Raw genomic sequence first — 12,331 nt, 5'->3', positions numbered from 1 at the left:
TGGGCGCTGTTTCAGCCTTAGCAATGTTTCAGCTCTCAGGATCACTGGAAGATTGTCCATTTTTCGGATCGCAACTTTTGGCTTTTTTTTTCCGGCGATAGTCCAGCGATAGCTTAGCGATGTGGATTGGGCCTTAGCAATGCGAAATGGGCCCCAGCGATATGGAAGGTAAGGTGTCTCTAGCAATGGCCTTTCTGTGTGTGCGTTTTTTTTGCAAAGAAGGTTTCCCGCGATTCGGGAGGTCAGGGGTCATCCACTCATGCACGGAAGCTAAGGGGACGGAGAGCGAGAGAGAGAGAAAGGATAGATTGGAGGTACAGAGAGGAAAGAGAGCCTACAGAGCCTAGAGAGAGTAAAAGTGAGAGTAGAAAGAAGAGATTAGGGATTAAGATTGAAATAAAAATGTCCAATGTTGAGGAGTCGGAGCGTGGCCAGGATGTGGAGGGGAGGAGGAGGGCCAAACCCTTCCCCGACAAGACCAACGAGGCCTTTGTCGGAGAGGTGCACTCACGCTGGGCCAATTAACCCGGGATGGGCATGAGAAACCTCCACCCCGGGTGTATCAGAAAATTTGGGGCGAGATCGCCGATGTGGTGTCCTCGGTGTCCCATGAGCCGAGGGGATCGGACCAGTGCTGCAAAAGGTGGAACAGCTTGGTTGCTTCGGCAAGAGTAAGTATTAACTAGATTTTATATTGTAGTGAACCACTGAATATGTAAATCTGCCAGATTGAAATTAAGCTAGTTATTCTTGCGTAGATTCCCTGATAAGCTTTGGACAGGGAACTGAACCTACGCCCTTTAAGTCTAATCTTGGCACTCTCTCCTTTTGGGTTACGTTGGTGGATGGGGCATGGCTGAGCACTGAGGGGTCCAGTCACCTTGTGTCACACACTGTGTCAGTCTCTCCGGCTGCTGTCACTTACACAGTGACCCAGCCTGGACTGGGGAGAGAGCTGCCCTGGCTCACTCTCTGCCCTGGCACTTTGGGACATTAGCTCCTGTCATTGCCGAGTTCACCAGCTGTCCTGATTCCCACTCTCCCCCCCCCCCCTGCCCCCCCCACCCCCGGGGGCCCTTCATGGAGATTGTAGTGGAGATGTTTGTGTCAAGCATTAGATCCTAAACATAATCTTTGTTGTAACCATGCATCAATTGTGGATACAAACCCGATTAGCATATAACGTTGGAAACGGTTATCTTTCCATGTTATTACCTAATCAATTAGCTTATGCCATGCTCTTGTCACGTTTGCAGAGGAAGATATCTAAGACGCAGGCTGAGCGTAGGTGCACAGGAGAGGGGCCCTGCCCAGCTCAGCATCCTGACAGACCTTGAGGAATGTGCAGCAGCATTTGTGGGCACCCACAGTCACTTGTCCACCAGCCGTGATGGTGCAGATCCCTCCCTTGCATCACGTGAGTAATGTGTAAAGCAGTGGTAATTCAAAGTAATGTAATGGCATTTCATTATAATATTTCAATGATGTCATGTTATGCATGCAACTTCTGTACTACTCTCAGGTTAACAACATAAGAACATAAGAAATAGGAGCAGGAGTAGGCCATCTGGCCCTCGAGCCTACTCTGCCATCATAAGATCATGGCTGAATTCCACATAGATGTACTACCATATGATATAATAATCTGTAACGTCTCTCGGCTCCCATTTATTGCAGTACTGTTGCTCCTCCTACGTAGCGCAGCGCAAGAATCATGTGTACCCTTCTGTCCTAATAAGCTCAATAAGCTCAATTGTGTTTTGCAGGTCCCACAATTCCGGTGGCGCAAAGGGAGGCCACACCTGCACCCCTACAGGTAATAATCACCACGGGTGCTGAGGACACTACTGACACAACGGAGCCCGAGCAGCAGGAGCAGGAGCAGGAGAGCGCAGAGGCTGAGAGCGAGGAGGATGCCCCTTGCATCCCAGCCAGTGTACCTGTGGCCACTTCGTCGTCTTCGACAGAAGAAGTAGCAGGCCCAAGTGGCTTGCAGCAGGTAACTCCAAGGCATACAGTGCCCACGCTGACCCCACGCAGGTTGTGTCAGCGAGGTCGGCACGCGCTAAGATGGGCAGATTGCAATGAGGACATGACCACACTGTGCAAGGAGAGCGTTGCCATAAGTCCTCCAGGCATTCGGTGGGTTGGCCGGGAACATTGGCAGGTTGTCTGCTCGCATATTGGAGGGTATGGAGTGCATGATTGTGGAAATGCGTCACAGACCGCTGCCATCCATGCCTTGCGGCATGCGATACTGTCAGGAGACGGCACTGCACTCCAAGGTGCTGTCCCACCAACCGCCAGCACAGATGCGAGTCAGGAGGAAGAACTTCCTTCTGGCTTGGAAGTCATTTCATCCGAAACGTATTCTCCTCCTCCACCCCCTGAAAGGATTCTGCCACTGTCACCACCCCCACAGCAGCAGGCCTTGAGGTCGCCTACTGCAAGTCGTTCTGGTCCCGTTACCCGATTACAACAGGGGGCTAAGATACGGGGGAGTGGAGGGGGGGTGGTATATTAGGATCTGGAGGGAAGCATGTCTGCAGGTAGGGAGGGGGGAGGTGTTATTGTTCTTATTACTCTTACTGTTCTTCTTGTTGTTGTTGTATTTTACATTTATTGTTGAGTGACTGTTGCGGGTGGGGTTGGTGTTGGAGTTAAAAAAAAATTAAATTGTTCATTTATTAAAATATTTTATTCCATTTTACAATTGTTGTGCAGTGTCTTATAATAATGTAAGGCAATGTAAAACATGAATACAATTGTTGGAAAACAATGGCCAGGCCAGGCAAGGATGAAACATAACGCAACTGCAAAATGTTGTCTTTCCGTAACTGTAACTGTCACCAATGTAAGTTCATGCAAAGCATTCATTTATGAGTTGCAGATGAAAGAATTTTGCAGCTGCGTAACTCCCACTGGGGTTTTTCCAGTCTTGGGGGTGGGGGGGAGCGTAGGAGCATGGGTTTATTACCAGGCTGATTGTCCTCCCTGAGGTCCTCGTCATCCTCCTCCTCCTTGTCGTCCTCTTGTCCTCTCTCCTGAGGTGGGCCGGCAGTCCCATCTGGCAATTGTTGTCCTCTCCTTATAGCTAGGTTATGCAACATGCAGCACACCACAATAAACTCAGCGACCTAGTCAGGGTGGTAGTGTAGGCTGCGTCCAGAGTGGTCCAGGCATCTGAAGCGCTGCTTCAGCACTCCAATTGTCTTTTTAAAGACATTGCGTGTAGCTATATGGCTTTCATTGTAGCACTCCTCGGCTTCCATCTGGGGATTACGCAGGGGGCTCATGAGTCAGCTGGCAAGGCCATATCCTTTATCCCCCAGTATCCAACCATGACCTTCTGGCTGACTGTTAAACAGGTCAGAGACAGTGCTCTCACACAAGATGTGCGCATCATGGATGCTGCCTATAAAATTAGCATTTACTACCATGATTATTTGGTTTTGGGTGACAACAAGCTGCACATTCAGGGAGTGGAATCTCTTTCGGTTACGAAACACCTCCGCATCCTGTAAAGGTGCTCTCGGGGCGATGTGCATACAATCTATTGCTCCCTGCACCTTGGGGAAGTTTGCTATTCTCAAGAACCCCAAAGCCCTCTTGGTCTGTGCCTCCCTGGTCATAGGGAAGTTTATAAAGTCCATCCTGCAAGCGTAAAGGGCTTTAGTCACCTGTCGAGTGCAGCAATATGTGACGTGCTGAGAGATACCACAAATGTCGCCAGCTGAGGCCTGAAAGGAGCCCAATGCGTAGAAAGTGCCGCAATAACCTTTACCTCAACGGGCAGTGCGGTTCTGATGGTGCTGGTAGGCTGTAGATCTCCTTTGATGAACTGGCATATCTCAGCGATGACCTCCTTTCGGAAGCGCAGCCTCCTAACGCACATGTTATCAGACAAGTTCAAGTATGATTGCTTTTCCCTGTAAGTGCGTCGGCTGTAAGGTCTCCTCCGCAGCAGCAGTCTACTATCTCTTTGATTGGGCACATAATGCTCTTCAATATACCTTCTCCCATCTTCAGTCTGCAGCAGATGATCATTCACCAATAATGGTAGAGAAATTACAGACCCCATCACTATTGCTATAAATGCCTTAAATTTTGTCCCCAATAGAAATGTGAGCAGATGATTGCCAAAGAGTCAGTAAGGCCCTTAAAATAACTCACAAATTGATTCTCCTCATAAGCCCCTTCTTCAAGCTTCCTCTCACTTCCTCCGACATTCAAAATGGCATCCATAGTGCCGAGTCCTGCCAAACGGTGCCAGTCGGGAGCAGCTTTTCTCCAGCGATCTCCAGCGATCTTCTCGGTGAGCGATCAGCCCGGCGATGTGTGGACAATGTGTTGAAAGTTGCGGTGGGTGATCACCTCGGCGATGTGAAATTCTTGTGTGCCGAAAGTTGGGCCGGCTATCTTCGGGTGATATTCTGGCCCAACTTTCCACTTTTAAGGTAAAATGGGCGATAGCCTGCCTATTTGGGTGATATATGGGCGATATCCCAGTGATCATCAAAGGAAAGTCCAGCCCCATATCTTTTGTTGTGTATAACCATGCAAGTTATGAATAATGATTATTTTGTTATGATTACTTCTTCATTAAGGAGTGAGAAGTGTAATAGGGCTCCACTAGTGGACTACTGTGGTAATGCAACTACTGATGTAAGTACAATAAAAGGTCATGCAACAAAGTCACACGATGACAGTTTCTGTTGGAGCCATCTTGGAGAGCGTGTTTTTTTAGAGATGTCGTAAGAATATATCACACGTTTACACATTATTCACACATGCTTGTATGTTATATATAGAAAAGAGGCAAGCTGTTAAATATAGAATTCATCCTACATTTGAGTGGAGAATTCATAGCCCCAGTAGTTAATACTGATAATAAAAAGCAGTGCAAAAGTCATCAACAATCCCTGTTTTGAAAACTGCAGCAATTTTCTATAATTACAAATAAGAAAGCTGATTCTTGTACATATTCTAACCAGTTTAGGAGCTGTAACCACACAAATTATTTGACTCCGGTGTATGTTCCCTTAAAAAATTCAATGGTGATGCCTTGAAACATAGGGGCTGTGTTTCAGGGCCCCAATTTAAATATTTTAATAATGTTCCCACTTGTTTTGGGTGGGAGAACTAGCTGCCTATTTCAAGATCTGCTCAAAAATTGAATTGCATGGCCTCAGACAGTCAGTGGGCAGTAATATTTTTTTAAATAATATTCATTTGCCAATCACCCCATTTTTCAGCATGAATAGGACGGTTGGCAGGTGAAATCACTCCAATAGTGTTTAGATTTATTAAAGTCTGGATTGTGGCATGAATTCCAATCTGTTGTTGATGATGGTTCAGGAATTTTACTAGCTTTTTTGGAATGGTGGTGTGATATCAGACCTGGCTGGATGAAATAATTCACACATCAGTCGACTGAACGTACTGCAATCTGGAGATATCACTGCTTCAGCCCATCAAACCAATGGACAACAGGGTACAATCTTTAAGAAAAGGTTTTTGGCAAGGCTTTCTTTGCTTGGCAGAAGAACCTTGTGCTTTTTCATTATAAAGACATCAGATATGTGCGATGTGAGGATATTTCAACATAACTTACACTATCAATTGCAATTACAAAGAAAAAACATTTTTCATAAAGGTGATTCCCCTTTAAATCTTCATTTTAATTTTACAATTTAACCTGTTTCAAATATCTGTCAGGTCATTTACACTAAATTGTGCATTCGCAAAATTAATTTGTCTATATTTCCAAGGCCAGATGTTACAAAATTCTACAATTAGTCAATATTCTGAGATTTGATGACAGATGTTAACAAATCTATTGACTACATGAAGTAATTCCTGAATAATAATTTTTTTTCTCTATTTACTGACTAGATTTACTCTAGTTGACACAGAAAGTGACATTTTCAATTTCATTTAATTAGGAGCATTGTAAATTTATGAAGAGTGCACATTGGGACCTTGTAATTAAAATACCTGCCTTAAGGTTCATAAATATGTAATTTATCAATGTTATAGTAAAAGATGGCACCAATGATTAACTATACATTTATCCAGCCCGGCTTCTTCACACATTTCATAAAATGTGTTGTCACAATACTCTTTTATGTTTTAATTTAAATTCTTTAGTTGCGTCATTTTTTGTGTACTTTACAAATGGACATGCATCTATTGTAGACAACCTTTGGTAGTTTTATTTCCCCACTTGTACTGTTCACACTGTCAGCAAAAGTAACTCACAGTTTGACACACAGAAGAAGAGTGTGTATTTCTCAGATATTGCAATTTACATGATTCCATAGCTCTGGTTAATAAAACCTATCGCTAGCAGATCACCCAGCAGCTGTATTGGTTACAGCATTGAATGCTACCCAACTAGGGGGGAGGCCATCTTAGACTGGGTGTTGTGTAATGAGAGAGGATTAATTAGCAATCTCATTGTGCGAGGCCCCTTGGGGAAGAGTGACCATAATATGGTGGAATTCTGCATTAGGATGGAGAATGAAACAGTTAATTCAGAGACCATGGTCCAGAACTTAAAGAAGGCTAACTTTGAAGGTATGAGGCGTGAATTGGCTAGGATAGATTGGCAAATGATACTTAAGGGGTTGATTGTGGATGGGCAATGGCAGACATTTAGAGACCGCATGGATGAATTACAACAATTGTACATTCCTGTCTGGCGTAAAAATAAAAAAGGGAAGGTGGCTCAACCGTGGCTATCTAGGGAAATCAGGGATAGTATTAAAGCCAAGGAAGTGGCATACAAATTGGCCAGAAATAGCAGCGAACCCAGGGACTGGGAGAAATTTAGAACTCAGCAGAGGAGGACAAACGGTTTGATTAGGGCAGGGAAAATGGAGTACGAGAAGAAGCTTGCAGGGAACATTAAGGCGGATTGCAAAAGTTTCTATAGGTATGTAAAGAAAAAAAGGTTAGTAAAGACAAACGTAGGTCCCCTGCAGTCAGAATCAGGGGAAGTCATAACGGGGAACAAAGAAATGGCAGACCAATTGAACAAGTACTTTGGTTCGGTATTCACTAAGGAGGACACAAACAACCTTCCAGATATAAAAGGGGTCAGAGGGTCTAGTAAGGAGGAGGAACTGAGGGAAATCTTTATTAGTCGGGAAATTGTGTTGGGGAAATTGATGAGATTGAAGGCCGATAAATCCCCAGGGCCTGATGGACTGCATCCCAGAGTACTTAAGGAGGTGGCCTTGGAAATAGCGGATGCATTGACAGTCATTTTCCAACATTCCATTGACTCTGGATCAGTTCCTATCGAGTGGAGGGTAGCCAATGTAACCCCACTTTTTAAAAAAGGAGGGAGAGAGAAAACAGGGAATTATAGACCGGTCAGCCTGACCTCAGTAGTGGGTAAAATGATGGAATCAATTATTAAGGATGTCATAGCAGCGCATTTGGAAAATGGTGACATGGTAGGTCCAAGTCAGCATGGATTTGTGAAAGGGAAATCATGCTTGACAAATCTTCTGGAATTTTTTGAGGATGTTTCCTGTAAAGTGGACAAAGGAGAACCAGTTGATGTGGTATATTTGGACTTTCAGAAGGCTTTCGACAAGGTCCCACACAAGAGATTAATGTGCAAAGTTAAAGCACATGGGATTGGTGGTAGTGTGCTGACGTGGATTGAGAACTGGTTGTCAGACAGGAAGCAAAGAGTAGGAGTAAATGGGGACTTTTCAGAATGGCAGGCAGTGACTAGTGGGGTACCACAAGGTTCTGTGCTGGGGCCCCAACTGTTTACATTGTACATTAATGATTTAGACGAGGGGATTAAATGTAGTATCTCCAAATTTGCGGATGACACTAAGTTGGATGGCAGTGTGAGCTGCGAGGAGGATGCTATGAGGCTGCAGAGTGACTTGGATAGGTTAGGTAAGTGGGCAAATGAATGGCAGATGAAGTATAATGTGGATAAATGTGAGGTTATCCACTTTGGTGGTAAAAACAGAGAGACAGACTATTATCTGAATGGTGACAGATTAGGAAAAGGGGAGGTGCAACGAGACCTGGGTGTCATGGTACATCAGTCATTGAAGGTTGGCATGCAGGTACAGCAGGCGGTTAAGAAAGCAAATGGCATGTTGGCCTTCATAGCGAGGGGATTTGAGTACAGTGGCAGGGAGGTGTTGCTACAGTTGTACAGGGCCTTGGTGAGGCCACACCTGGAGTATTGTGTACAGTTTTGGTCTCCTAACTTGAGGAAGGACATTCTTGCTATTGAGGGAGTGCAGCGAAGATTCACCAGACTGATTCACGGGATGGTGGGACTGACCTATCAAGAAAGACTGGATCAACTGGGCTTGTATTCACTGGAGTTCAGAAGAATGAGAGGGGACCTCATAGAAACGTTTAAAATTCTGATGGGTTTAGACAGGTTAGATGCAGGAAGAATGTTCCCAATGTTGGGGAAGTCCAGAACCAGGGGTCACAGTCTAAGGATAAGGGGTAAGCCATTTAGGACCGAGATGAGGAGAAACCCAGAGAGTGGTGAACCTGTGGAATTCTTTACCACAGAAAGTAGTTGAGGCCAATTCACTAAATATATTCAAAAGGGAGTTTTTTTTAGATGAAGTCCTTACTACTCGGGGGATCAAGGGGTATGGCGAGAAAGCAGGAAGGGGGTACTGAAGTTTCATGTTCAGCCATGAACTCATTGAATGGCGGTGCGGGCTAGAAGGGCTGAATGGCGGCTCCTGCACCTATTTTCTATGTTTCTATGTTTCTCTGTAAGAGTCAAATGTTCAAAAGTTGGTCTTGACTTTTGAATTCATTGGCCACCAATGGGGTAAGATTTACCTGTTCACTGCTAGCTACATCTTATGGGGAAAAACATTGTGACAAGGGCAGAGCCATCCTGCATCATAGGAGCACACCATTTATTTGAAGCAATATTGCCAGTAATTATTGCATACTGTGGTTCTCCCTTCCTCGTAATATGATTACGAGGAAGGTAGAACCACAGTATTATGATTACAACAGGCAGCAGTGGGAGATAGGAAAATAAATATATCTGTAAAACCGCTCACATTCATATCTTTTCTGCCAGAATTGCCAAATCTTTAGCATTCTGACTAATTTAGTAGATGTTCGTTTATATTCCGTACCTCTAATACCAAGTGTAACAAGCTCATGGATTTAAAAACAGAAAATGCTGGAAATCTCAGCGGGTCAGGTAGCATCTGTGGAGAGGGAAGCAGAGTTAACGTTTCGGGTCGATGACCCTTCGTCAGAACTGGCGAATGTTCAAAATGAACAGATTGTTAAGGAGCACTGAAAGGGGGAGGGGAGGAAAGAACAAAAGGGAAGGTCTGTGATAGGGTGGAAGACAGGAGAAATTTGAGAGACAAAAGGGATGATGGGCCGACTTGAGATGGTAATAGTAGAAGTTAGAAATAGAATAGTTTAGATAGGGTGTGAATGGCAGGATAATTATCAGCTGCAAAGAGAGAGAAAAAGTACATTATAGCAAAATATGGGCAGAGGTTAAGGTCTGAAATTGTTGAACTCGATGTTGAGTCCAGAAAGCTGTAAAGTGCTTAAATGAAAGATGAGGTGCTGTTGCTCAAGCTTGCGTTGAGCTTCATTGGAACAGTGCAGGAGTCCGAGGACGGAGATATCAGAGTGGAGAATTAAAGTGACCGGCGATTAGAAGTTCAGGATCACGCCTCCGGATTGAACAGAGGTGTTCCGCAAAGCAGTCACTCAATCTGCGTTTGGTCTCCCAATGTAGAGTAGACCACATAGAGAGCAGCGAATACAGTATACTAAATTGAAAGAAGTACAAGTAAATCGCTGTTTCACCTGGAAGGAGTGTTTGAGGCCCTGGACAGTGGGGAGGGAGGAGGTAAAAGGGCAGGTGTTGCATCTCCTGCGTTTGCATGGGAAGGTGCCATGGGAAGGGGAGGGGGTGCTGGGGTGATTGTGGAATGGATCAGGGTGTCGCGGAGGGAGCGGTCCCTTCGGATGCTGAGAAGGTTGGAGAGGGGAAGATGTGATTGGTGGTGGGATCACGATGGAGATGGCTGAAATGGTGAAGGATGATCTGTTGAACGTGAAGGCTGGTGGGGTGAATGGTGAGGACAAAGGGAACCATGTCATGGTTCTGAAAGGGAGGGGAAGGTGAGAGCAGAGCTGCAGGACATAGAATGGACACAGTCGAGGGCCATGTTAACCATGGTGGAGGGGAATCCTCAGTTGAGGAAAAAGGAAGACATATCAGAGGTACTAGTGTGGAAGGTGGCGTCTTCAGAGCAGATGCGACAGAGACGGAGAAACTGGGAGAATGGAACTGAGTCCTTACAGGATGCGAGATGGGAGGAAGCTGTGGGAGTCAATGGGCTTATAGTGAATGTTTGTCAATAGTCTATCCCCTGAAATGGAGACAGAGAAGTTGAGGAAGGGAAGGGAAGAGTGGGAGATGGACCATGTGAAGGTGAGGGAAGGGTGGAAATTGAATGCAAAGTGAATGAAATATTCTAGTTCAGGGCGAGAGCAGGAAACGGCACCGATACAGTCATCAATGTATCGGAAAAAAAGGTGAGGATCATGGCCAGGCAGTCTTGGCGTTGTAAACAGGTTGGACTGAAAGGATTTAAACATGGAGTTTTGAGGGAGATGGGCAAGGAACTGGGTGGTGACAACACATTTGCGGATCTCAGATGCCTGAGCAAAAGGAGCCATTAACAATTTTGGCTAGCATGGGATTCAGGTGGGGTAATTGAGTGGAGTAAGCTTATGGATTTCTTCATCTCTGAGATTGAAACCATCAGTGCAGCTACTTCTATCAATCCCCTTCCCCTTCTACCCCATCCCCCACCCCCCAGTATCCCATGCACTCTTGTTCCAATCCTCAGTCATTCTGCAGTTGTTTTCTCATCTCCCTCCGACCCTTTCCAAGCTCATCTCCTTCATGAGACCGACCGCATTACTCTCTCAATCCCATCTCCATCAATGCCTGACAACTCAATTACCCCAAAATTGTTAATGGCTCCTTTTGCTCAGGCACCGCCGCTCTCTTCTTCAAAACTGCAGTCATCACCTCCCTCCTCTTCATCCATCTTCTCCAACTATCACCACATAGCTAACCTTTGGTATCTAAGATCCGCAAATGTGTTGGCACCACCCAGTTCCTTGTCCATCTCACTCGAAACTCCCTGTTTAAATCTTTTCAGTCCAACCTGCTTACAACACCAAGACTGCCTGATCAAAGTTACAAAAACATCCCGTGTGACTGTGTGGCCATGAAGCATTATCCATTCTTTGTCCATCTCAACCTCTCTGTAACATTCGATACCATCAATCACACCATTCTCCTCCACATCCTCGCCTCTGCTGTCCAGATTCGTGGGACTGCACCTGCATGGTTCCACTCGGACCATTCCCAACCACAGCCAGTACATCTCCGTAAATGCCTTCTCTTCCTGCCACAAGACAGCCTTTGGACTGCGGAGTACATAAAAATCTATCCTTGGCCCTCTTCTCTTCTTATCCAGATGTTGGACCTTTGATAACATCATCTGCAGGAATAGGGTAAGCTTCCATACTTCTGGAGTTGACACCCACCACTCCTTCACCCCTATAGCCGTCTCTGTGCTGTCAAGTTGCCTGTTAGACATGAATTCATAAATGAGTCAAAATTTCCTCCAACATCAGGAAGACTAAAGCTATTGTTTGCAGCCCCTGCCAAAAATTCTGCTCCCTGGCAGTTTGTTCAAGCTAAACCAGACCATGCAAAATCGCAGCATCCTTTTTAACCCAGAGCTGGAATTCAAACCCTACATACATGTGCATGAAACACAAAAGGATAGTATGCAGGTACAGCAAATGATCAGGAAGGCCAATGGAGTCTTGGCCTTTATTGCAAAGGGGATGGAGTATAAAAGCAGGGAAGTCTTGCTACAACTATACAGGGTATTGGTGAGGCCACACCTGGAATACTGCATGCAGTTTTGGTTTCCATATTTACGAAAAGATTTCCTTGCTTTGAAGGCAGTTTAGAGAAGGTTCACTAGGTTGATTCCAGAGATGAGGGGGTTGACTTATGAGGAAAGGTTGAGTAGGTTGGGTCTCTACTCATTGGAATTCAGAAGAATGAGAGGTGATCTTATCGAAACGTATCGAAACGATGGAAGCTGGGACATTGGATAAATTTAAGACAGAAATAGACAGTTTCTTAAACAATAACGGGATAAGGGGTTATGGGGAGCAGGCAGGGAGGTGGAGCTGAATCCTTGATCAGATCCGCCATGATATTGAATGGCGGAGCAGGCTCGAGGGGTCA

The sequence above is a fragment of the Pristiophorus japonicus genome, chromosome 3 (genome assembly GCF_044704955.1).
Source record: "Pristiophorus japonicus isolate sPriJap1 chromosome 3, sPriJap1.hap1, whole genome shotgun sequence".
Lineage (NCBI taxonomy): Eukaryota > Metazoa > Chordata > Chondrichthyes > Pristiophoridae > Pristiophorus > Pristiophorus japonicus.
The sequence above is the reverse complement of the archived record's forward strand: the minus strand, read 5'-3'. Positions refer to the sequence as shown.